Source organism: Anabrus simplex, chromosome 2 (assembly GCF_040414725.1).
Source record: "Anabrus simplex isolate iqAnaSimp1 chromosome 2, ASM4041472v1, whole genome shotgun sequence".
NCBI lineage: Eukaryota > Metazoa > Arthropoda > Insecta > Orthoptera > Tettigoniidae > Anabrus > Anabrus simplex.
In genome coordinates, this window is record NC_090266.1 from 1,103,071,254 (window position 1) to 1,103,093,737 (window position 22,484).

Below are 22,484 nucleotides of genomic sequence, written 5' to 3' on the forward strand. Positions count from 1 at the left end.
GCAACTAGCAAAGAAAGTAATATCTGTATCTAGGAAGGTATAGATTACGATGGATATTGCCTGCTTTTAAAGTAAATGAATTTCCTTAAACATTCTACAACTGTGCAATATTCCCAAATAGCGAGTTTCTCATGTTCAAATAAGGTTCGAGCAAATTAAGAGTATAATGTACTAATGTTTCGAGATAATTGATACAAAAATCTCTCTATATAAAGTAACTTGTCCTGACTGACTGACTGACTGACTGACTGACTGACTGATTCATCATCGCCGAGCCAAAACTACTCGACATAAAGAAATGAAATTTTGGTGATACATTCATATTAAGATGTAGGTGCTCGCTAAGAGAGGACTTTTGGATATTACGTCGCTAAGGGGGTGAAAAGGGGGGTGACATTTTAAAATGTGTCTATCTATATTTCAAAACTTTAAAAGTTTACAGATGTAAAAATTGGTATTTAGAATCTTCTTTAAAAATAAGGAAACACGTATTGTTTTCTCTTCGGAAAATCCTAATAGGAAGGGTGGAAAAGGGTCAAAAATGGGGTTGAATGCCTTTAATGAGGCTACTTATATTTCAGAACCTGAAGATATTACAGACCTGAAAATTGGTGTTTGGGATCTTCTTTAAAAATAAAGCAACACATATTTTTTTGTTTTAGGAAAATCCAATTAATGGAGGGGGGTGAAAAGGGGGGTGAATTTTTAAAATGAGCGTATCTATACCTCAAAACTTTTAAAGTTTACAGATGTAAAAATTGGTACTTAGAATCTTCATTAACAATGAAGGAACACGTATTTTTTGTTTTCGGAAAATCCCTATAGGAGGGGTGAAAAGGGGTGAAAAATGGGTTGAATGCCTTTAATGAGGATACATATATATCAGAAACTGAAGATGTTACGGACCTGAAAATTGGTATTTGGGATCTACTTTAAAAATAAAGAAACAGGTATTTTTTCGTTTTTGGAAAATCCAAATAATGGGGGGTGAAAAGGGGGGGGTGAATTTCTATGAGTGTATCTACATCTTAAATCTTTAAAAGTTTACAGATATAAAAATTGGTATTTAGAATCTCCTTTAATAATAAAGGAACACGCATTTTTTGTTTTCTGTAAATCCCAATAGTAGGGGTGTAAAAGGGTGAATAATTGGTTGAATGCCTTTAATGAGGATACATATATCTCAGAAACTGAAGATATTACAGAACTGAAAATTTGTATATCGGATCTCCTTTAAAAATAAAGAAATACGTATTTTTTTGCTTTTGGAAAATCCAATTAATGGCGTTTAAACAGGAGTGACATATTGGGGTGAATTTTTTGAAAAACTATATCTACAGAATATCTGAAAGACGTAAAAAGTGAGTATTTGGAATCTCCTGTAACTGTAAAGAAACATTGGTAATTTGTTTTTGAAAACTCCACTTAAGGGGAACTAAAAAGGGGTGAAATTTTAAAATGAGAATTTCTACAATATATCTCAAAAATCTTAACATGTTACAGAAGTGAAGAATGGTATTTTTTATCTTTTAAAAATAAAGAAACGTGTATTTTTAGTTTTCGGAAATACCACTTGGGTGGGTGGGAGGGGTAAAGTGACTGAAAATGGTTTCGAATTCTTTTAATTAGGCTACTGATATCTCAAAAATGAAGATGTTACAGACGTGAACATTGATATATGGAATCTGCTTTTAAAATAAAGAAACGCGTATTCTCGGAAAATCCAATGAAATGTGGGGGGAGGGGTGAAAGATTTGAAAAAAATAATTGACTTAATTTGTATGAGAATACATACATCTAATAAAAACTAAAGTTGTTACAGACGTGAAATTCGGTATTTGAATCTCAAAAAAAAGAAAAGCGCATTTTTGGGTAAAAACCATCTTGGGAGGCGGGAGTGAAAAGGAGTCGAATTCCTTTCATGAGGACACATAAATCAGAAACTGAAGAAGTTAGAGTCGTGATAATTGGTATTTAGAAGATCCTTTATTATTAAAGAAAGAAGTATTTTTGCTGGAAAATGCACTTTGGGGGGGGGTGAAAGGAAGTGAAATAAAGTGAATTATTTTTATGGGGATACTTATATCTCAAAACTGAAGGTAATAGCCGTGAACATTGGTGTTTGGAATCTCCTTTAAACATAAAGAAACACGCCTTCTTTTAATTTTTTTTTTTGGGGGGGGGGGGTAAATAAACTTATCGGCGGTGGGGTGTAAAAGGAGGTGAGACCAATTGATTTTACTGTTCATAATGTACTTATAAGGACCCTCCGTTTCTCAGGCGGCAGCGCGCCGGCCTCTCACAGCTGAGTTCCGTGGTTCAAATCCCGGTCACTCCACGTGACATTCGTGCTGGAAAAAACGGAGGCGGGACAGGTTTTTCTCAGGATACTCCGGTTTTCCCTGTCATCATTCATTCCAGCAATACTGTCCAATATTTCATTTCATTTGTCATTCATCAATCATTGCCCCAGAGGAGTGCTTCGGCAACCAGCACAGTTCCTATTGTCGCCGCTAGATGGAGTTGTATTCATTCCATTCCTGACCCTGTCGAATGACTGGAAACAGGCTGTATATTTTCGATGTACTTATTCTGATCATAAACCGATCATTTTTAATCTTTCCTGGGTTCGTTTTCAAGAGGCATCTTTTCCTTCGGAGGACGTTCTTAGATTACAGTAGATACTCCTGGCATATAAATAAAAATTTAAACACGTTTGAAATAAACGATAGGAATGACATTGACTGTCTAATTGTTCACCTCTATAATGAGGTCAATAATGCACGGAAGTATGTCATTCCTATCGCCAGAAATCCCGCACACTTTCCTACGTGCGACAATGGTGCTGGTCACATTGTCAACAATGACAATGGCAGCAGATGTAATTTACCGCCAAGTAGTGGTCTTGCATCTTGTTTTGGGGACCAGAACATCTATAATAATAATAATAATAATAATAATAATAATAATAATAATAATAATAATAATAATAATATTAATAATAATAATATTGTTCTGGACCGTCGTCAAATGTGCAGATCGCGGTGGAAACGGGACCTGGACGGGTAATGACTAAGAATGCAGTCCGGCCGCGGGTTCATTACCGCCAAGGTGCCCAAGATGACACCACCCCGGATCTCCTGAAGGATTTGATCCATATTAAAAGTGTTTATAGGAAAAGATGGCAAAGATTTAGGGACCCAACTGACCGGGTGGAATACATGGACCTTGCCCGGGAAGTACGAAATCGATTGCTGGAAAGAAAGATTGAAATATGGGAGGAAACTTGCCGTAATGTATTAGAAAACGAGTCAGATCTCTAATTTCGGCGGATTCTCGCAGAAAACGAGTCAGATCGTGAATTTCGGCGGATTACATATCTAAAACAATAAGCATCAATTATTAAATTCAGTATAATACCGTAGCGAAGCACGGGTATCTTGCTAGTTTAAAATAAAGGAAGAGTAACAATGGTAACAACAAACATGGAATATCACGTCATTACCCTTAATAAAACGTGGTCGGCGTTTGACTATGGTTAAATCTCTGTTTTTCTGGAGTGTTTAATTTTCTGTGTGTATAGGTTATGATGATGATGTTTGTTGTTTTAAGGAGCCTACCGGCTAGGTCAACGGCCTGGTATAGGTTATGAATTTGGCCTTCTTTAGTTTGAAACTATCAAAAATATGAATAACAGTACCTGCCAGTACTGCTTTACGTAAAAATTGTGAAACATTCATCACTGAGAAGAAACTGGATTATCTCCTAGTTAAACGTTGCTAACAGTCTATAATAAATTAGGAATTGAATCTTACGGTTAAATTATACATTACTATAGCTAGTTCGTAAAATAATGTTGTATTTTGCTCTTTCTTAGAGAGCTAGTATTGGAAGTTTCTAACAAAAAAAGAAACAGGACATAATAGACACGGATAAAAGTGGTAAAAAGAGCAGGCGAGTTAATTGACATTACCTATCATTCACGTGGAATGTTAGCCGCAGGGTGTTGTTCAATAAACCACACGCGAGTTGAGTTACTTCATTTTCTGTGCACAGTAGGAGAAATATTAGATTGGTACAATTTTCAAGCATTCCTCCACGATGCCTAATACATCCGAGGCAACCAGGAGGCTCATTGCAGTTATCTGGAGATGCGGTCGGCCAATCACTAATATTTCAGAAACAGTTGGAGACAAAGAAGAAACTGTGGGGCTCTCGGTAAGGCGATTTCAGGAGGAGGGCATAGAAAGTCTCAAGACACACCAAAAGCTGGAAAGACCTCGCAAGACCGTTAGGGAGTTGGATACGACCATTACGAATGCCAGCAATAGAAATCCCAAGTTTGCAGTGTGTCAGTCAACTTCTCCATGCCGCTGTATCCACCAACGCAGGCCCATAAGAAAGGATGCTTTTATGCCATTGCACAGAGAATCACAGTTGTCCTTTTGCATCATAGCTTTCCTCCCAGCTCTGAGTCAGTTATCAGGGCTGATAAAAAGGATTTTTCATCCTACAGCGGTGGAAGGGTATCGCTCTAGAGACCTGATAACACCAGTTACTCCCTGAAAAATATTTTCGCCACAGCGTGGAGTGGAAGAATCATCTTGGCTTGGGAAGTATGAACACTCCTGGAGTGAGAGAATTAATTTAGATCTCATCCAGGTTAGACTTCTAGGAGTATACTCAGATCCTGGAGGAGTGTATGCTGCCAACTGTTCGAGCTCTTTACCCAGCAGGCGAGATGATCACTATTAATCTCGTGCTCGATAGTAGCGTCGTCCACACAGTGCACACTACCAGGACATGGTTTCCAGAACACCTACAGAGCACGTCTGGTCGTTACGACTCGAGAATGAGAGCCGCGAGAGGAACGCATCACTTCAGAAGTCAGCACAGAGTGGTGATGAATAATATGAAAGTCACGAAAAGACATTAAAAACTGTAGATTTATACATTGGTCGCAAATGGCAAATCATAACTCTTTCGTCGATATTCCATAATATTTAAAATACAGAAAATTATACTTACAACAAATATTGCTTTTCATTTGCAACCTGCTACTATTAATCACTAAATGCATGACTGACAAATATATTTGTATAGGTTCACATTTTAAAGTTCAGAATTGAAGAATGAATTACAACTCTGATGGGCCTTGGTCTACCACACGACCGCTGCTCAGCACGGGGTTCTGATGATTACGAGGTGTCACGTGGTTAGCACGATGGATCCTCTTGGCCGTTATTCCTAGTTTTCTAGTTTTCCGGAGCCTCTGTCTCACAGTCAATAGCTTCTCAATTGTCCTCTAGGCTGAGTGGACCTCGAGACAGCCCTCGGTTTCAGATAAAATTCCCTGACCTGTCTGAGAATCGAGCCAGGGTCCTCCAGATAAGAGGCAGACGTACTATTCCTAAACCACGGAACTGGCTCATGAACTAAAATCAGAAGCGAAAATTCTTCTTCTCAGTTCCTCTTGACAAGTTGATGAATACAAGTCAGCACTCCCAGATGGAAGCATATAGCGTTATAGAATAATTCTTCGTCTTTTATTAGTCCTATGGCCAATGACAAACACTTTCTGCGCGACTATTGGTTTGCTGGTTTCCAGTATTCAAAATAATTGCCAACGTCTCGTGACATAATTATCCGATTTAGATTCTTACATTATATGATTTTTTCGGCTTAATAGTATTTCAAAATACCGACCAGGATAGCTCAGTGTATTTAAGCACTGGCCACGGTTGCCACTATCAATGGATCAGTGAGACAGTCGACTTCGAATTATACTGTCGGTCATCTTTCAAATTACTTTCCATGGTTGCGTAAACTCAGGGAGGTCAAGAAGATGGAGCCTGGAACAAGTAAATTTAAGCAATGGGACAATTAGCCCAAGGCCTGGCGTTGCATTTAACATTTTACCCGTTGCCAGCCCGTGAAATCAGGCGGATCTCTGTGTTACTAAAAAGGACATGTGTAAGACGTTACATAATTGCATTTTTCAAAATTACCTAATTTAATGCCCTGTGATAATAGAAGGAACTGTGACTAAATATCTGAAAACCATCGATGATAATGATGATGATGATGATGATGTTGATGATGCTGATGACTGTTGTTTAAAGGGGCCTAACATCTGGGTCATCGATCCCAAAAATCCTTCGATGTTGTTATGTTGTTGGTTTTCATTTACTAGAAAAAGGCGGGGTATTTTTGTAGCTGTCAGCTCTCATTCAGGAAATAGTGGGTTCGAACCCCACTGCAGACTGCCCTGAAGATGGATTTCGTGGTTTCCGATTTTCACACCAGGCGATACTGGGGCTGTACATCAATTTTTTTGCTAGGGGCTTTACGTCACACCGACACAGATAGGTCTTATGGCGATGATGGGATAGGAAAGGCCTAGGAGTTGGCAGGAAGCGGCCGTGGCCTTAATTAAGGTACAGCCCCAGCATTTGCCTGGTGTGAAAATGGGAAACCACGGAAAACCATTTTCAGGGCTGCCGATAGTGGGATTCGAAACTACTATCTCCCGGATGCAAGCTCACAGCCGCGCGCCTCTACACGCACGGCCAACTCGCCCGGTGTGTACATCAATTAAAGCTACGGTCGCTTCCTTCCAGTCCTAGCCCTTAACCATCTTATCGTTGCCGTAAGACTTGTATTGTCGGTGCGGCGTAAACATATTGTAAAAAAAAAAAAATCAAAAGCTTGCGTTTGTATGACCTGAAAATCATGACGAGGCCCTCTCAGTTTCTTCGCCCCATATACCATTGCGTAATACTCATTCATTTTTATTTCCATTTCTTCATACTCATAAGTAGCCGGCCCCGTGGTGTGGGGGCGTTACCCTCTCGCCTCTCGCCCGGGTTCGATTCCCGGCCAGGTCAGGGCTTCTTCTCCCAGCCTGAGGGCTGGTTGGAGGTCCACTCAGCCTACGTGATTATAATTGAGGAGCTGTCTGACGGCCCCGGTCTCGAAAGGCCAGAATAACGGCCGAGAGGATGCATCGTGCTGACCACACGACCCCTCGTAATCTGCAGGTCTTCGGGCTGAGCAGCGGTCCCTGGGCAGGCCAAGGCCCTTTCAATGGCGTTAAGTGCCGTGGGGTTTGGTTTTTTAATACCCATAAGTGAATATCATCATTGGTTCTGTGTCAAGAATAAGAATTGGAGATCGCTAAATGCTTTCCTTAGTTCAGCGCCATATGGTAACAATATTGCAGCCTGTCTTCCCCATGATCGTCCTCGGACACTCCCGGCACTAAAAGCCATTTCATTTTTGTCTTTCATCCCCCTCCAACTGCACGCTCGACGACATGAAAATACCAAAACTAGCTTCAAACGAGTGTTCAGCCTTTTTCAGCTAGCAACCATTCTGCGTGGTCATATACATTTCTTTCTTTGACTGCACAGCACATAAGTAGACGGTATTAGTGACGGATGACTGTGCTGCCCGGTATAATGGCCCGCAGATATTGGAGGGTGATGTGGTCAGCATGATGACTTCCGCAGCATATTCCTTTGATTTGTTCACCCCGTGTAGGCCCAGCTGTTACCAGTCATATTCCTTTGATTTGTTCACCCCGTGTAGCTATTACCAGCCATATTCCTTGCATTTGTTCAAAACGTGTAGCTGTTACCAGCCATATTCCTTTGATTTGTTCACTCCGTGTAGCTGTTACCAGCCATATTCCTTGGATTTGTTCACCACGTGTAGCTGTTACCAGCCATATTCCTTGGATTTGTTCACCACGTGTAGCTGTTACCAGCCATATACCTTGGATTTGTTCACCACGTGTAGCTGTTACCAGCCATATTCCTTTGATTTGTTCACCACGTGTAGCTGTTACCAGCCATATTCCTTGGATTTGTTCACTCCGTGTAGCTGTTACCAGCCATATTCCTTGGATTTGTTCACCACGTGTAGCTGTTACCAGCCATATTCCTTGGATTTGTTCACCCAGTGTAGCTGTTACGAGCCATATTCCTTTGATTTGTTCACCACGTGTAGCTGTTACCAGCCATATTCCTTGGATTTGTTCACCCCGTGTAGCTGTTACCAGCCATATTCCTTGGATTTGTTCACCACGTGTAGCTGTTACCAGCCATATTCCTTGGATTTGTTCACCCAGTGTAGCTGTTACGAGCCATATTCCTTTGATTTGTTCACCACGTGTAGCTGTTACCAGCCATATTCCTTGGATTTGTTCACCCCGTGTAGCTGTTACCAGCCATATTCCTTTGATTTGTTCACCCCGTGTAGCTGTTACCAGCCATATACCTTGGATTTGTTCACCACGTGTAGCTGTTACCAGCCATATACCTTGGATTTGTTCACCACGTGTAGCTGTTACCAGCCATATACCTTGGATTTGTTCACCACGTGTAGCTGTTACCAGCCATATTCCTTTGATTTGTTCACCCCGTGTAGCTGTTACCAGCCATATACCTTGGATTTGTTCACCCCGTGTAGGCCTAGCTGTTACCAGCCATATTCCTTTGATTTGTTCACCCCGTGTAGCTGTTACCAGCCATATTCCTTGGATTTGTTCACCACGTGTAGCTGTTACCAGCTATATTCCTTGGATTTGTTCACCCAGTGTAGCTGTTACCAACCATATTCCTTTGATTTGTTCACCACGTGTAGCTGTTACCAGCCATATTCCTTTGATTTGTTCACCCCGTGTAGCTGTTACCAGCCATATTCCTTGGATTTGTTCACCCCGTGTAGCTGTTACCAGCCATATTCCTCTGATTTGTTCACCCCGTGTAGCTGTTACCAGCCATATTCCTTGGATTTGTTCACACCGTGTAGCTGTTACCAGCCATATTCCTTTGATTTGTTCACCCCGTGTAGCTGTTACCAGCCATATTCCTTTGATTTGTTCACCACGTGTAGCTGTTACCAGCCATATTCCTTGGATTTGTTCACCCAGTGTAGCTGTTACCAGCCATATTCCTTTGATTTGTTCACCCCGTGTAGCTGTTACCAGCCATATTCCTTGGATTTGTTCACCACGTGTAGCTGTTACCAGCCATATTCCTTGGATTTGTTCACCACGTGTAGCTGTTACCAGCCATATTCCTTTGATTTGTTCACTCCGTGTAGCTGTTACCAGCCATATTCCTTGGATTTGTTCACCACGTGTAGCTGTTACCAGCCATATTCCTTGGATTTGTTCACCACGTGTAGCTGTTACCAGCCATATACCTTGGATTTGTTCACCACGTGTAGCTGTTACCAGCCATATTCCTTTGATTTGTTCACCACGTGTAGCTGTTACCAGCCATATTCCTTGGATTTGTTCACTCCGTGTAGCTGTTACCAGCCATATTCCTTGGATTTGTTCACCACGTGTAGCTGTTACCAGCCATATTCCTTGGATTTGTTCACCCAGTGTAGCTGTTACGAGCCATATTCCTTTGATTTGTTCACCACGTGTAGCTGTTACCAGCCATATTCCTTGGATTTGTTCACCCCGTGTAGCTGTTACCAGCCATATTCCTTGGATTTGTTCACCACGTGTAGCTGTTACCAGCCATATTCCTTGGATTTGTTCACCCAGTGTAGCTGTTACGAGCCATATTCCTTTGATTTGTTCACCACGTGTAGCTGTTACCAGCCATATTCCTTGGATTTGTTCACCCCGTGTAGCTGTTACCAGCCATATTCCTTTGATTTGTTCACCCCGTGTAGCTGTTACCAGCCATATACCTTGGATTTGTTCACCACGTGTAGCTGTTACCAGCCATATACCTTGGATTTGTTCACCACGTGTAGCTGTTACCAGCCATATACCTTGGATTTGTTCACCACGTGTAGCTGTTACCAGCCATATTCCTTTGATTTGTTCACCCCGTGTAGCTGTTACCAGCCATATACCTTGGATTTGTTCACCCCGTGTAGGCCTAGCTGTTACCAGCCATATTCCTTTGATTTGTTCACCCCGTGTAGCTGTTACCAGCCATATTCCTTGGATTTGTTCACCACGTGTAGCTGTTACCAGCTATATTCCTTGGATTTGTTCACCCAGTGTAGCTGTTACCAACCATATTCCTTTGATTTGTTCACCACGTGTAGCTGTTACCAGCCATATTCCTTTGATTTGTTCACCCCGTGTAGCTGTTACCAGCCATATTCCTTGGATTTGTTCACCCCGTGTAGCTGTTACCAGCCATATTCCTCTGATTTGTTCACCCCGTGTAGCTGTTACCAGCCATATTCCTTGGATTTGTTCACACCGTGTAGCTGTTACCAGCCATATTCCTTTGATTTGTTCACCCCGTGTAGCTGTTACCAGCCATATTCCTTTGATTTGTTCACCACGTGTAGCTGTTACCAGCCATATTCCTTGGATTTGTTCACCTAGTGTAGCTGTTACGAGCCATATTCCTTTGATTTGTTCACCCCGTGTAGCTGTTACCAGCCATATTCCTTGGATTTGTTCACCACGTGTAGCTGTTACCAGCCATATTCCTTGGATTTGTTCACCACGTGTAGCTGTTACCAGCCATATTCCTTGGATTTGTTCACCACGTGTAGCTGTTACCAGCCATATTCCTTTGATTTGTTCACCCCGTGTAGCTGTTAACGGCCATATACCTTGGATTTGTTCACCACGTGTAGCTGTTACCAGCCATATTCCTTTGATTTGTTCACCCCGTGTAGCTGTTACCAGCCATATTCCTTGGATTTGTTCACCCCGTGTAGCTGTTACCAGCCATATTCCTTTGATTTGTTCACCCCGTGTAGCTGTTACCAGCCATATTCCTTGGATTTGTTCACCCCGTGTAGCTGTTACCAGCCATATTCCTTGGATTTGTTCACCCCGTGTAGCTGTTACCAGCCATATTCCTTGGATTTGTTCACCCCGTGTAGCTGTTACCAGCCATATTCCTTTTATTTGTTCACCCCGTGTAGCTGTTACCAGCCATATTCCTTGGATTTGTTCACCCCGTGTAGCTGTTACCAGCCATATTCCTTGGATTTGTTCACGACGTGTAGCTGTTACCAGCCATATTCCTTGGATTTGTTTACCCCGTGTGGCTGTTACCTCGCATTTGGAAGATGGAGGCAACCATGATGTTACCCATTTACACACCTGGCGAATGCTGGGGATGTATCTGAAGTAAGCCCGTGGTAACATCCTTCCCAGTCCTTGCCCGCTTTTATCTCATCGTCGCCATAATACCTATGCGAGTCGGTGAGATATAAAAGTAATTTTAAAACCAATAGCTTGGATTTCTCGACCGGGAAAATCAATTGATTCTTTCCTGTTAGAATTCAGTGATTCATAATTCGTAAGTATGGTTATGATTATCATGGTAAGTTATTGGGTGAGTAGGAGATTCAGATTTCCTTCTTCTTTTTCTTTTTCTTCTTCTTCTTTCGTCACTTTTCTCACACCATGGTGGGGTCATGAGTGCGAAGTATGTACACATGTGGAGTTGGTCCCTCTTTGCGACTGGTTATTTTTCCTGACGCTAAACCTGCTTGTACGTGGAGCGATGTTTAATAATAATAATAATAATAATAATAATAATAATAATAATAATAATAATAATAATAATAATAATAATGTTATTGGATTTTCGTCCCACTAACTACTTTAACGCATTTCGGTCGCAGGAGTTCCCTAACGTACCAGTAACTCTTATCTTCAGGAGGCTGACTTATTTAAACACCTTCAAATACCACCGGACTGAGCCAGGATCGAACATGCCAAGTTAGAGTCAGAATGCCAGTATATCAGCCGTCTTGCTTTCTTGAAAACCTCTTCCTTTGAGTTTTGTTGTTTATTTGGCATCCCTTTCATATTAATTATAATGCTCCTACCACGGAATACCTCTAGGAAAGGGCCTTAGTTTGTGTTCTGCGCGCTGCATTTGTGACGAATTGCGTATTGCCTCTTGCACGCTTCCGTCTGCTCTAATTGGCCTGTCACCTAAATATTGTCCGCCTTCGTAACGTAACGGTTAGTGTTATTAGCTGCCGTCCTCGGGGGCCCGGGTTCGATTCCCGGTACTGCCAGAAATTTAAGAATGGCAGGAGGGCTGGTATGTGGTTCAAATGGTGCACGCAGCTCACCTCCAATGGGGGTGTGCCTGGAAAGAGCTGCACCACCTCGGGATGAGGACACGAGTTTACTTACTTACCTAAATATTGTTCACTACCTTATAACTAGGGGAGATTCTCCTCTCCTCTTCGCTTGAAATCGTGTTTGAACTGGTCTAACTAAAAGATACGTAACAGTTGGTAGTGCGTTGCTTGCCAACAACTGTCGTTTCTAGTCGGTTATTAAATGATATGCCTTGTAGAGTTCATGGCGTGTAAGTTTCCTAAAGAAAAGAGAATCTTGATGAAACGTTCGCCACATAAACGCACGGCCGACCTTCATAGCGAAGAAAGCGTGAAGTTTCCAAAAAGTAAGTTGTCAGCACAAAAACAATTACGTTTGTTGAATATGAAATTTGAAACCACTGGTACTGTTGCTGATGGTCAACGGTCGAGCAGGCCACGTAGTGCACGTACAGAAGAGAACGTCGAAATTGTTGCACAAGCTATTGTAAAGAGTCCAAAGAAATCAACCCGAAAAGTGTCCGATTCGTTGGCTGAACGGTCAGCGTACTGGCCTTCCGTTCACAGGGTCCCGGGTTCGATTCCCGGCCGGGTCGGGGATTTTAACCTTAATTGTTTAATTCCAATGGCACGGGGGCTGGGTGTAAGTGTCATCTTCATCATCATTTCATCCTCATCACGCCACGCAGGTCGCCTACGGGCATCAAATAGATGGACCTGCACCTGGCGAGCCGAACCCGTCCTGGGATATCCCGGCACTAAAAGCCATACGAGATTTCATTTCAACGCGAAAAGTGTCTGTTGAACTGAAAATACCCAGAACAAGGGTACAACGTAATAGGAAAACTTTACACTTCAAACCGTTACATCCACAATAGCTGCGTGGGTGGACAAGTGGAATTTAGTGAATTTTTTGTGATTCGCTGTGACGCTGATGCGAATTTCGCTAAATCAATCCTGTGAACAGATGGAGCTCGTTTCAAAATTGAGTGGCTGTATGAACAGACATATCTGTGTACTGGGTGGAAAAAGAGCCATATTTGATTGTACAGAATGAACGTAATATACCACGTTTGTGGTGGGATTAGAGAGGCTGGTGTGAGTCTGGCAACAAGAAGGTGCCTCACCACACCACGCGATGTCCATTCGCAGCTTTTTAAAATAAAAATTTCCCTGGATTTATCGGGTGCCATACGACATTCGGCTTGCCACCTCACGCCTGGTGATCTCACACCATGCGATTTCACCTTATGAGGCGTTATCAAGAATGCCGCCTACGCAGCAAAACCATAATATTTGCATGCCTTGGAACATGAAATTGAAATTGCCTTTGATGGACTGAAGGAAAACAAATATTCTTTATCAAATATTTATGAGTCAGTGTATGATCGATGCTTGGAATCTATTGAAAATTGTGTGAAACATAGGAATGTACTGAAAATTGTGTGAAATGTGTCGAGCATGTATGGCAGAATTTATTTCTCTTAGATTTTGTGAGACATACAGATTTTCCTGACTAAATAGTCCCGTCGTGCTACCTTTAATCTGGGGGGAAATTGACATTTACCGAGCGAGTTGTCCGTGCGGTTAGGAGCGCGGAACTTTGAGCTTGCACTCGGGAGATTGTGGGTTCGAACCCCACTGTCGGCAGCTCTGAAGATGGTTTTCCGTGATTTCCCGTTTTCACACCTGAAAATGTTGGGGCTGTACCTTAATTAAAAATTGCTTTTGTTCCACTTTGTATTTCCAGACTCCACAGGAACTGTACACAGCTCCTTACAATGTCTATCCCAACTAGCTTGTAGTGTCCAACTATACTCGGCTGTGCAACGGAAGCTACTCGAGGAGTCGGTAGGAAACTGCGAAGGCACTACTTACTGGCCAAGAAAGTACTGTCTCACTCTATTGGAGTGTAACACATAACTGAGCAATGCTCACGAGGAACATAAAGGATCTCCGCTTCTCAAGCTCTCCTTGTAATGTTATGTTCAATCTGTTTAAACAAAGATCAGCAAAGCAGCTTATACACACTTCCATTATAGACGCGATATGAGGAGGCCAGTTTGGAGGAATTCTGCTCGCATTAAACGTTTGTATACTCTTGTATAGGCCTACCCTCCACCCTGGTCGTGCGAGTGAGGCGGGATAGGCTACAATTGGAAGTAGCATCACGAAAAACAACTTCGAGGATGGCCAGAGAAATGGATTTCAAACTCAACTGCCCCCACAAGTCTCGATGCACCCCGTTTCAGCCCTCACACCAGAGTTTTAAAATCTGGTATACGTGGACATTGGACACATCTAGGTATTGGTATCAGTATACAAACCACAGTACAGACTAACATTTCGACAACTATTAATACCACTCCTCTCCTTCCTTTTCCTTCTCCTCCAACACTTATCTACCTTAACCACGATCTCACAGATCACGTACCTGTTAGTGGAGTGTTCAGTTTTCCAAATTTTTATTTGAAAGCGAGAGCAACTATATATCTGGTACACTTACGAGACTAACCTCATAGCCTAAACATCCCATCAAGTGCCTTGCACCTCCCAAGCCTACTGTTGCTCTTTCAGATGATCTGTCGATACTGGAGTATCACGTGATGAGGATGACAATTCCTCAACAGAATTGCATGGTTTATTGTCGATGTTTATTGACTCTGATATCAACAGTACCTAACTTGACGTCACGGAGCTTAATAGACACTAGCACTTAGCCTATTCCTCAGACCCGGGTTTGAATTCTCGAACGAGTTTGGGATAAAACTCAAGGCCTCTGGATTAGCCTGTAACACTACTCATAACGTATAAATTACCCACAACGTGATATGGGGCAACGTTATTAAGTGCACTTTCGGGCCCCAGAAGTCATAGATAAGAGTTTTACGTCGCACTGACACAGATAGCTCTTATGGCGACGATGGGGCAGGACAGGGCTAGGGATGGAAAGGAAGCAAGAGTGGCCTTAATTAAGGTACAGCCCCAGCATTTGCCTAGTGTGAAAATGGGAAACCACGGAAAAGCATCTTCAGGGCTGCCGACAGTGGGTTTCGAATCCACTATCTCCCGGATGCAAGCTCACAGCTGAGCGCCCCTAATCGCACGGCCAACTCCCCCGGTAGAGGCAAGAATAGCCCAGTTTTTGACGTAGAGGGCAAACTGCTACGAAAGGTCCGTGAACACTGATTGGCTCATACTGAAGTTTGTTTTCATGCTAATGAGATTGTTAATGGCTTGGCGAGTTTTATTGGTGTAAACCTCATCACATTCCAGCATGGAATGCTACGATCTCCAGGGATATGCACAACCGCATCGACTGTCCTCTTTTTGTTGATAGAGTAAATCCAGTGGTAATGCAGCTTTATTTTCTGGAATACATTCGTGATTCGTTGGGAATAAACTGTACTGCAAAAACAATTCTTTGTTTTTCCGGTATTTCAGATATTTACTCTTGCGTACCTTCAAAAGTCTCGGATAGAGCTTAGAAATCAATTCAGATATTTGATTTGTTTGACTGAATTGAGAAATGCTAGTCATCTGACCCATATACCTATATGCGTGTACTTTTATCTAATAAGTTGAATTTCTAAAAAAATCAGCAATGCGCACTCTGCAAAATTGTCTAAGCCTACCTGAAATAGGCAGATTTGGAATGCATCACGTGACCAGGAAATGTAAACCTCGACACGTGCTGTCGATAACTGAGTATCTTTGAACGTTAACCGACCATCCCGTTGTAAAATGTTTCATTCAGCTGATGCGGTGTTCTGTGCTGACCAACGCGCGGTAGAATGTTTCACTCAACCTGTGTGTCCTTCTGTGTGTGCAGTGTCTGCTATGGATGTTACCATTGATCATGTAACTGAGACATGACTAGGTTAGGTTAAGTTTGGTTTATGTTTCGAGGCTGTACCTTCAAGTATGGAGGTTAGTGAGTGATGCGAACAAACAAACAAACAAACAAACAAACAAACAAACAAACAAACAAACAAACACATTAATTAATAAACTTGTTGCTTCCAGGAAGAGATTTTCAGTTGCGGACGGTGGTCAAATTTTATGCATACATCCGCCTGGTGATCTGTTACCATGACGAAGCATTTTCCTTTCCATTTTATAGAGACTTATGACTATACGCGGAACAGTTTTCTATCAACGGGTGTAGTTAAAAGTACTGTTCAAAGTAACCATACCCTCATCTTCGAGCTCTTGAAAGTGTTCAAAATAATTGTGGCGGTAACTTGGTTGTCATCAAAGTGTATAGAGCGTGTATCTAAATTATACCGACAAAAATTCAGGGATGCTCTTGGTGTTAACAGAGGCCTGAGAAACGATGGTGAAGTCGAATTGGAGGAGATAATTGAGCTTACTTTGTCACATCCGAGTGCATGATTCAAATTCACGAACTCGCCATATTTACTGTGACAGAGCTCATACCGCCACCCGCTGCTGTGCTTCAGGGAAGGGAGAGGAAGTGGGGTTATAATGCTCCGCGCAAAATGCACAAATTTCTTCGTTCGACTCGTATGAATTGTCCTGGTCTCTTATAGGCAATATCCACAGTTTGTTTATTAAGCAGCCCTAACTGCACACACATCACAATAAAACACAGTAATTGCCGAGATCGATAACTGCAGTCGCTTAAGTGCGGCCGGTAACCAGTATTCGGAAGAGAGTGGTTTCGAACCCTACTGTCGGCAGTCCTGAAAATGGTATTCCGTGGCTTCCTATTTTAACAGCAAGCAAATTCTGGGGCTGTACGTTAATTAAGGTCATGGACGTTTCTTTCCCACTCATAGGCCTTTCCTGTCCCATCGTCGCCATAAGACCTTTCTGTGTCGGTGCGACGTAATACAACTTGCTTGAAAACACAGTAAGTAAGACATACGATGCAACCAAAGTGTTCTCTTCCCGTCTGTTTATCTCAGTAACATTATTTATTATTTAACATGCGCGAAGATGCTTCGCTGCCACCACACGATCCTGCATATATTTACTCACAACATTGTGAAAGGAATGAAATACTGAACGAAAGAAACAGCAGTACCAATGGTTTGATGAAAATAAATATTCACTTCACCCCATCCCCGCTTCTAATTCGATCTTCACGTGACAAGAAGAGGTATATGGGAGTTAAATCGGCAAACCGCGGAGGACATTTAACTGGCCCACTACGGCTTACCAGTCTCGCTGAATAATGATCATTTAAATGCTGCGTGACACAGCAATTGAAATTCGGTGGAGTGCCATTATGACATAGCCAAATTTGCTGCCGAATACACGAGAAACATCTTCCAATAATCCAGGCAGTGATTCTACCAAGAAACGGGAGTACTGGGAAGGGACAAAGACATACGGCTCAAGTAAAATGTCACCAACAATGCCGGCTTCTCCCGTTGCCATAAGTTAGGTGCACATCAACAATTTCTTCGTTGGTGTACCGAAACAGAGCCATTCTCACAAATCTGTACCGCAAACTTAGTAGCCAATATGGACAGAACAGCCTACTTTAAAAATATATTTTATACTTTTTTACTGATATATTTTTCTTATTTCTCTAATTATCACTTTTTTTTCCCTTGTATTTTCTGTTCAAGGACGGCACATACACCCAGTCCCCGGGCCAGAGGAATCCTACTGAGGCTGAAAACTGATGAAACTTGTGCATACGCACCTTGCATTATCTCTGTCTCCGACTAGCATGCACGCCGCTTCCCTCCATCCCATGAAGCACAACAATGCGCAGAGATTTGCACTCTGGCAGAGCAAATACTGTACAGCGAGTTTGTCAGTTTGAATCGTGTGCCATTTGTCATCTCATTTTCTCGAAGGGAAAACATTTCTCCGGCTATCTTGTTACGCCATAATTCTTTACATAACATGAAGGGCATCCCTGATTCTTTGTAGGTATAATTTAAATACTCCCTATTTAATAATTACAACAGAAATCATCTTTTTGTTCATTATAACAACTGCTGCTTTGAAGTATAATGTAGTGTAACAATATTTTCTTTTGTATGTTGAGAAATCAACTCTACAAAGTACAGTTTGCGTTTTATTATACGCTCTTTGAAAAACAATTGCTCATTAAGGAAGAGTTGTAATTTTCCTGCAAAACTCGGAAGGCATTTACGTATCAAGATGATTGTCGATTGACTGGCGTAGTGACGTGATACGTTGAGCGGTATGGCCACCAGATGCCGTGAACGTGCTGCCACCCGTGATCTATATGAAAGCTCGCAGAGGCTACTCGTACGTAGTAAACTGCAGGTTTTTAGTAGTAAAGAGTTGGCTGACCACTTGATGTGCCTTTACGACGCAATCAAATAGCTTTCGCCCAGTTATCAGAGTTCGAGAGGGGGTGCATTCTTGGAATGCGCGAGGGTGATTGCTCGTATGGACGAATCGCCCATCACCTAGGCCATTCTGATCCCGCTATCAGGTCGTGAATGGACCAGTAGATGCATAGTGGCAGTTTGGCTCAGGACGCCCTTAACTGACCATCAGGAGAGTGCATCTTCAGCTCCTCCGACAAACACGAGCAGACCAACTCTTACGGTATCCCCCCTTCCGGGCACATGGAGTATCTTACCATTGTTTCAGCCTCCTGTGTCTGCTCGAAATATTTCGAGACACTTCGTTGAGGTAAATTTAGTCTCACGGTGCCCATTGACACCAAGCTGTACCCCTGTTGGTGGGGGACGCAGATGAAGAATCCCCTGCCTGTCGTAAGAGGCGACTGAAAGAGGCGACCAAGGTATGATTGAATTAGACCCATGAAACTAGTTCTGATTAGTACCATCACGCGGGGAAAGCCATGGGCCCCCTTTACTTGCGAGTATTAACAGTACGTGTGATTAGTACCCACTACGCGAGGAACCCCACGGGATAGTACGAGTCCCTGTGATTAGTACACCTATGTGAGATACACCATGGGTTTGCGTTGCTTACGATTGTGAGAAACACCATAGGTCTGCGTTACCTGTACGACGTACAATACTTGTTAGTAGGACCATAATGTTCGGAACACCGGGAATTTATGCTATCTTTGATTAGTACCGCAACTTGAGAAATACCATGGTTCTACTTTACTAGCGACAAGTGCCAGTATGAGGGACCGATGACCTGGATATAGAACCCCATTACACAACAAGCATCATCGGTTCAGGATTGTACTCTGGAAGCAGTCCCTTGGTCAGTCATATAGTTTCTGGTAAGGTGAGGCATTGCAGGTCGGATCCACTGATTGTTTAGAATTCATATTCATCCATTCATTCTTCATCATCACGTTTTTTTAACTCTGGTCGGGGGTTGAATCTTTCACTTTTAAATTGTCATTGAATTTCGTCTCATTTCGTACCATTAGGGGTCGATGACCTAGATGTTAGGCCCATTTAAGCAACAAGCATCATCATCATCATCATCATCATCATCATCATCATCATCACACCATCCCGTCGTCGTCGTCTCTGTCTACGCTTGTCCCTCGAGATTCTCTTTGTGCGTTGACGACGGTCGGGTTTGTGGCTGGAGGTCTCGTGGTGAGCTCCTCAATCTTGCCTTTGCTGTGACGCTACGCAGTGCTTGTAACTGGAGCCATCACATACTACAGTTGGTCACCTCCAGTGATTATACGAGGAAAACTCATAGACGAAACTCGCTGGCAGTAGATTTCTGGCACGTTGAAGACCTCATTTTCAGGGCAAGATTCAGGCAATCCTGGTTATCTTAACTCTTAATCGCTGAAGATCCACAGTCCTCCAACCGAAGGCTTCTGTCCAACTCCATGGCTCAATGGTTAGCATGCTGGCCTTCGATCCAAGACGTCCCTGGTTTGATTCCCGGCCGGGTCAGGGTTATTAACTTTAATTGGTAAATTCATCTGGCTCGAGGGCTGTGTGCTTGTGATTATTACTTTCTGTGGTTTGGTCCGCACATAATGATTGCCATAGTAGTTCTTGTCGGAGTTGATTATTCTGTAGGCTAGTTAATCTTATTGTTAGATTATTGCAAGATGTGAATATTTACCCTTTTAACAACGTAAAGGCGGTCGGAATTATTTCAATAAACATTATTCTCATTAAATGATTCAAGATAATATTATTATTATTATTATTATTATTATTATTATTATTATTATTATTATTATTATTATTATTATTATTATTTCCGGCCCCGCGGTGTAGGGGGAAACGCGCCCGCCTTTCACCCGGCGGCCCCGGGTTCGATTTCCGGCCGGGTCAGGGGTTTTTAATTGTAATGATTAATATTCCTGGCCAGGGGACTGGGTGTTTGTGACGTCCTTAATTTTCATTTCCACACACAACACAACATTCCACACTACCGTCATTCCAATTACATGCAGGTTCATTCAATATGGTGCCAGTAGGGGCAAACGATCCACATGAGTCGACGCCCCGAACAAATAGCATTAAAAAAAATATTATTATTCCGGTACTTTTTCCACACCTTGGTGAGGTCACGGACGCAAGATTCCACGTATTTCCATGGTGATTGGTAGCATGGGGTGTTTGTGTGTGTAAGCGAAGAGGTACGTATTAAGATGACAAACTCTGTCATCGAGCCGGAAGAATTACCTAAAATACTCGGTCTGACCGATAATCGAATCCACAGTCCTCCAACCGAAGGCTTCTCTCCAACTCCATGGCTCAATGGTTAGCATGCTGGCCTTTGATCCAAGAAGTCCCTGGTTTGATTCCCGGCCGGGTCAGGGATATTAACTTTAATTGGTCAATTCATCTGGCTCGAGGGCTATGTGCTTGTGATGTGTGCAGCATTAGAAATCATCTTAGGCAGGGCCCCATCCACACAGCCATGCAGGTCACCTATAGGCCGTCTACTAGAAAATGACCTGCATCAGGTTTCTCAGGAGGCCATACGCCATTATGCTTATTGTACTATTATTAGTAATGATGATGATGATGATGATGATACTTGATATTTAAAGAGGCCTAACATCTTGGTCATAGGACCTATTATTATTATTACCCACAAACGGGGTAACTTTGGATAAAGGGGAACTTTGGACATCGGTATAGCGATTTGAAAGTCACACCATTGTGCATTTGTTTTCTGAATCGGAGTAACCGACTTAACATTCTGTATTCTACGCACCTTACCAAACCACAGAGGCAACCGTTGATCTCGATGTCTGAAGAAACAACAGAGACAGGAATTTAAAGTGTCCCACCACCGTGTGGGGAAGCTATAAAAGAGGGAACATTTATTATAACTGTCTTTCCCAGAGAGAAGAAGGTATATATACATGCATATATTGAGAAAAAAATGTATTTTACCCAAGGATTGGACCTTATAGGCCTTAAATTATATCAGCACCAATGGGCACTTCCGTTAAAAATGACAGACACACATGTGGAATTTTGGCTGAGGTTGCTTTGTATATTATATCTGCCGCCAGCCCTGAAAATGGTTTTCCGTGGTTTCCCATTTTCACACCTGGCAAATGCTTGGGCTGTACCTTAATTAAGGCCACGGACGCTTCCTTCCCACTCCTAGCCCTTTCCTGTCCCATCGTCGCCATAAGACCTATCTGTGTCGGTGCGACGTAAAGCAACTAGCAAAAAAAAAAAAAAAAAAAAAAAAAAAAAAAAAAAAAAAAAAAAAAAAAAAAAAGAAGCTGGTACCAAAGAGAGATCTCATTTTAGATTTCAAAAATCCCATTAAGTAGAAGGCAAAAATTAGAATTTTTGTAAGACAAAGGACAATATAGTTCGTCTTATTAACATCCACAAGTAGTTCAGGTACAAATGCCGGTTGTGAGCTTATGCAAAGGAAGGACAATATGATAAAATGCCTTTGCTGGCGGGACCCAGTGTTTACAGTGCACTATGTCTTCTGGTATGGGCTAGAGTAATTTTGTCACTTTCATGGATCTGTCTCAGTCTTATCCTTGGCTTTGACAATATGAAAGTGACTGACGTATGAGCGATGCTAGTAATGCCATTCCTTCTGCAGCCAGTCCCTGCTATGGATGGTGTGAAAATGTTGCTCATAGGGTCAGTTGGTGCATAGATTTCAGTGGGCTTGGCAGACTGAAATGTATTAGTAACTTCTGGCTCGGTGAGTAAAGCAACGGTTAACTACCTCACTCCTCATTTCCCTAGTACACCTCTTTAGTGATGCCTAGGCCATCTATGACAGCTGATGGCAGAGCTGTTGAGGATCCAACCAGCCTCAGGACTGAAGACTGAACATACATACACATATATGAAAATACGAAGTGATATTTATTATTTGTATTCACATGTAGAAGTATAGACAGCAGTGTAAAACAAAGTCATGTCCAAAGTTACCCCACGCAGGGATCTAACTTTGGACGCCCTTAATTTTTAACTTCTCAGTCATAAAATGAAGTCCGACCC